The 5596-nt window shown below is 39.4% G+C and overlaps 1 pseudogene; it reads right to left on the bottom strand.

Annotated features, from left to right (window-relative positions):
• Positions 1-4363: 4363 nt before the first annotated feature.
• On the bottom strand, positions 4364-4717 carry LOC150041544 (V-type proton ATPase subunit G 1 pseudogene; annotated as a pseudogene).
• Between the last annotated feature and the right edge of the window lie 879 nt (positions 4718-5596).

Raw genomic sequence — 5596 nt, 5'->3', positions numbered from 1 at the left:
GAGGTCTTTGTCTGTTGTATGGTTAGTGAAGACCTTCTCCCACGCTGTGGGCTTTCTGCTAAGGATTGTTTTGGCTATATGGGGTCTTTTATTATTCCATATGAAATTTTGGATTGCTTCTTATATTTCCTTAAATAATGACATTGGGATACTGATGGGTATTGCATTGAATTTGTAGATAGCCATTGGAAGGATTGCCATTTTTACGATGTTAATTCTTACAGTCCAGGAGTATGGGAGGTTTTTCTACTTCCTCAGTTTTGCTTTAATTTCCCTTTTCAGGTTTTTCGTTTTCACTATAAAGAGCCTTTACATTCTTAGTGATGTTAATTCCTAAGTACTTTATTTTCTTTGAGTCTATTGCAAAAGGAGTTGCTTTCCTGATTTCTGCCTTGTTCTTCTCGTTATCATACACGAAAACATTAACCTAGGTGCAAAAAACATACACTCTATAATATCCTCATGTAAAAGATCGAAGCTCAATGCCTGTCTCTTACTCTGTAAAAATGCAAGTCAAAGCGAGTCATTGTCTTGAAGACCTCAAGATATTGATGAAAATATTTTTATGGATAGAGATGAAAGTACAGAAAACAATAGTGAAAACTGAGAAATGGGACTGCATCAAACTAAAAAATGAGGTTTTATTATCATTTACATTAATTGTGCAAGGAAGTTTTATTCTTATTTTCATATATATTTGATCATATTTACCTATATCTTATATGTCCTCTTTTTGCCCTCTCGTCATCCTCCTCCTTCTTTTTCTCCTCCTCTCCTCTTCCTTCACTTTTTCCTCCCCCTTCTCTTTCTTGTCCTACCCCTTCTTCCTTCTTCTCCTCCTCCCGATCCTCATTCTCCTTCTTCTCTTCCTCCTCCTCCTCCTCCTCCTCCTCCTCCTCCTTTTCCCTCCTTCTTTTTATGGTACTGGTGTTAGAACTCAAGGCCTCACACACTCTTGAATTCTTGCTCATGGCTTACCACAACTTGAACCAGGCCTCTAGACTCCATTTTTGCTGAATTTTAGAGATGGTGTCTCACAGACTTTTCTGCACGGGTTGGCTAAGTAGCTAGGATTACAGGAATGAGCCACTGGTGACCAGTTTATATATTTTTGTACGTACCTATAACACTTTTCAATAATGTTCATCTCCCATCATGCTCTGCTCTTGCCTTCCTGTCCCACTAACTCCTCCCCAAACCGTTCTTATATATTCATGTCATTTTAATTAAATATGTATATTCCACATACAAGGGAACATATGTCATATCTTTCTGACTTAAAACGATCTTCAGTTCCATCTGTTTTCCTGCATACAATATCATTTTATTTTTTTCTTCATAGTTGAATAGAACTCCATTGTGTGTATATAACAGTTTTTCTTTTTCTTTTTTTTTTTTTTTGCCAGTCCTGGGCTTAAGCTCAGGGCCTGAGCACTGTCCTTGGACTTTGGACTTTCTCAAGGCTAGAGCTCTACCACTTGAGCCTCAGCACCACTTCCGGCTTTTTTCTATGTATGTGGTACCAAGGAATCGAACCCGGGTCTTCATGCATGCTAGGCAAGCACTTTAACCTCTAGGCCAAACTCCCGGCCCAACACTTTTTCTTTATCCATTCATCTATTAATGATCACCTAGACTGATTTCTGTAGCTCAACTATTATGAAAGGTGCTGCTGTAAATATGGACATGCAGGTATTTGTGCTGTATGCTGACTTGCAATCCTTGACTTATGTGCTTAGGATTGGTATCAGTATCACATGCAGTTCTATTTTTGGACTTCTGAGGAACATACAAGTGATTTCCATAGTAGCTACAGTAATTTTCATTTCCATCAACATTGTATGAAGGTTCTTTTTTATCCCCCTGCACCCTCATCAACATTTGTTGTTTTCTTTTTTTATTTTTTCTGGCAGGCATGGGACTTGGACTCTAGGCCTGGACACTGTCCCTGAGCTCTTCAGCTCAAGGGCTAGTACTCTACCACTTGAGCCATAGTGCCACTTCTGGTTTTCTGGTCGTTAATTGGAGATGAATCTCACGCTCTTTTGTGTCTGAGCTGACTTTAAACCGCGATCCTCAGATATTAATAGCTATTTATACTTCTTCCTTTGAGAACTGTCTGATTCATTTGCCCATTTTTTAAATTGGATTGCTTGTTGTGGGGCTTCCTAACTAGTCACGTAGATGCCTAGGTAGTAACCTAGGTAGGAACCTGTGCTTCCGAGACACTGTGCCATTTGGCACATACACTCCTGGGCACATCCAGTAATGTGAGCAGTCCGGAGCCAGAGGGTCCTGGCCCCTCCCACCTCGAACAGGAGCTTCCGCAAGCTCCCAGCAAGTGGGGCGTGTCTCAGGACACCATTGGCTGACAGTAGCATTCAGGGATGTCCCTATTTGCTGACATGCCATCACTGCTGGATCTGTATTTAAGCGAGCATGTTTTCTAAAATAAAATTAGATCAGCGCCTAGAGTCTGGTCTCTGGAGTCTGTGTTCCCGGGATTATTCGTGGGCTCCGTCGCCATTTTACACCCCCCCCCCCAGACGTCCAAGAAGGACGCCAACAGCTTGTCCTAGTGTTTAATTTTTGGAAATCTGTATATTCTGTATATTTTCTCCCGTTCTGTAAGCTGTCTCTTAATTGTGATAATAGATACCTGGATCTGAAGAAGGTTTGGATTTAGTGCAACCCATTTGTTAATTGGTATTCCTGTTTGCTGAGCTGTTGACATACTATTGAAAAATCCATTGCCTATGTCTGTATCTTTCAAATGTGTTCCTTTTGTTTTTCTATAACAATATTCTCAGGTTTCACATTAAATTCCTTGGTTCAGTTTGAATTGAGTTTTTACAAGGTAAGAGATAGGTATCTACTCTTAGTTTTTCACAGGTGGATATCTACTTTTCCCAACACCATTCGTTGAAGAGGCTAATATTTTTCCTACATATTTTTTTCACTTATATTGAAAATCAGATGTCTGTAGCTGTTAGGACTTATTTCTGCATCTACTATTCTAACCCGTTGGTCTCGGTGTATGTTTTTTTTTTTCCAGTAGCATGCTGTTTTTGTTACTATGTTTCTGCAGTAAAATTTGAAATCATATATGGTGAGACTTACAGCATTGTTCTTTTGGCTCAGGATTGCATTAACGATTTGGATCTTTTATGTCAGCAAATATGTCAGCAAATAAACCTTAGGATTTATTTTTATATTTCTTTAAAGAATAACATTACATTGAATCTGTAGATTATTTTTGATAGAACAGGCATTTGCACAAATTTAATTTTCTCAGTCTATGAACCCATATGGAACATCTTTCCATCCTCTTTATTCTTCAGTTGGATTCCTTAATGTTTATATTTTTCATTATAAAGGTCTTTCTACCTTAAGTTTGTTCGTAGGCACTTTTGAGGCTATTGTGAAAACAGTTTCCTTGATTTCATTGTTGCCCTGCATATAGTATGGAAAGTTACTGATTTTTGTATCTTGATTTTGTGTGCTGCTAACTTACTGAAATGGCGTATCAGATCTAAGTTTGTATTTACTTGTCCTGATCTGCTAAATTTAGAAGTCTGGGGAGCCAATCCTGAAAACTTGAAAATATCAACTTACTCATTATCCAAACAAGCAAATTTGAAATGAAACTACTTCCCTTCTAATAGTGCCCTTTCATATACATGAGAAAGTAAATCAGCATGTGTTCATGGCTTCTTCATTTCCTCCATTGTCCATTCTTTCATTTATTTTTTAACATGATAAAAGTTTTACTCTTAAATGATTATCAGTACACCAAGTAACATGTCATAAGTTCTTAAATTCTGTCATCCAGTCATTTTAAGGTAAACTAACAATAGCCTAAACTAGTGCATTAGTATTCAATGCTCTAACATTTAGACAGAATAGACTGTTTTAAGGCAGGCTGCTGCTTTGTACAAGTTACAAATAAGTACTTACTACTTTTTCATAGATAAAGCCCCTGACCCTAAAGAAAATGTAAGGAAAAAATTAATACCTTTCTTTCTTCAAAAATTATAATTTTTTGTTTGATCCTGTCAAGATCTAAGAAAGGAAAAAGGTGACACTAACACATTTCTTGAGCTGAAAGGCATGCGAAAACAGACAACATATATTCATTAAATTCCTAAGAAATCAAAGAGTTATAAAGATGAACCTTTGGATAAATACTAAATGTATACAAAGAAGCTAGAATGGCTACTCTGCAAAAAGTAAACGGACCTACTACAGCACTCAAATCATTTAACGTCTTTCATAGAACAGAACTGAGCTGGGCTAGCACTCCATTGTCCATGAGGACAGGCATCTAACCACACCAACCCATAGAAAGGCTCCTTCTCTGGTCCTATCCATTTATGCGGTAGTTCTTGTGGATTTCTGGCTAGATGAAGCGCACAAAAGCCAAGAGGTTTTCTAGAACTTCCTCCCTGTTCTGCTGGAAGTAAGTCTGGAGGAAGGTCATCTTTTCATTGATCTTCTTCACCTCGCTGCTGCAACTGCCTTGGGATTCCAGTGCCACAGTTTCCTTAGCCTTGAACTCTTTCTCACTCTGCAGGCGGGACTGTTCAATTTCAGCCTGGGCTTCTTCTTTGGTCTGCTTCAGCCTTCGGTTCTTTTGCTTGCTAGCCTAGGACACCTTCTCGGCTGCATGCTTCTCGGCCTGCAGCAGCTGCTGGGTCCCCTGCAACTGACTAGCCATGGAGGCAGGGACACGGAGATCGAGCCAAAGGAGACAAAGTCTTCCAGGTGGCCGCTCAGGTCCTTTTCTTTCATTTCTTTTCTTCTTTTGTTTTGGTCAGTTGTGGGGCTTGAACTCTGGATCTGGGCACTGTCCCAGAACTCTTCACCTGAAGTCTAACGCCCTACCCCTTGAGCCACAGCGTCACTTATGGTTTTCTGATGGCTAATTGAAGAGTCTCAGGATCTTAGGGTTTAGTGTGGGGCTGGCTTTGAACCGTGACCCTCAGATGTCAGCCTCCTGCGTAGCTAGGATTACAGACATGAGCACCATGCCAGACTTTTCTTTTCTTTTCTTTTTTCTTTTTTGCCAGTCCTGGACTTGAGCTCATGGCCTGAAATCTGTCCGTGGACTTTCTCAAGGTGAGAGTTCTACCATTTGAGCCTCAGCACCATTTCCAGCCTTTTCTATTTATGTGCTGTGGAGGAATCAAGCCCAGGTCTTTTTGAATGCTAGCAAAGCACTCTACTACTAGGCAAAACTCCCGGTCCTTCATTTCTTTTTTTTTTCATATATTTTTATTGTAATTAATAGAAGGGTTACATTATATTCATCAGATAGAAGGTGCATTACTTCACCAACATTGATACCCTTTCTCATGTCTTCTTCTCCATTTCCCTCCCCCCACCCATCATCTTGTTTTCCCCTCTTCCCTATCCGATTTCAAATAACCAAATACGCATAGATACAATATATCAGATAACAAGGTGAAATACTGTACCAATATGACTAACCAAAGGACAGCAAAAGAGATGACAGATAACATAGTACATTAAGGAAAACAATCACTTATGATAGGGTTTTGTTTCTGTATGGTGGAGGTCCTTGGAGGTCCTTTCA

This window comes from Megascapheus bottae, chromosome X (genome assembly GCF_031878675.1).
Source record: "Megascapheus bottae isolate mThoBot1 chromosome X, mThoBot2.hap1, whole genome shotgun sequence".
Taxonomy (NCBI): domain Eukaryota; kingdom Metazoa; phylum Chordata; class Mammalia; order Rodentia; family Geomyidae; genus Megascapheus; species Megascapheus bottae.
The sequence above is the reverse complement of the archived record's forward strand: the minus strand, read 5'-3'. Positions and strand labels throughout refer to the sequence as shown.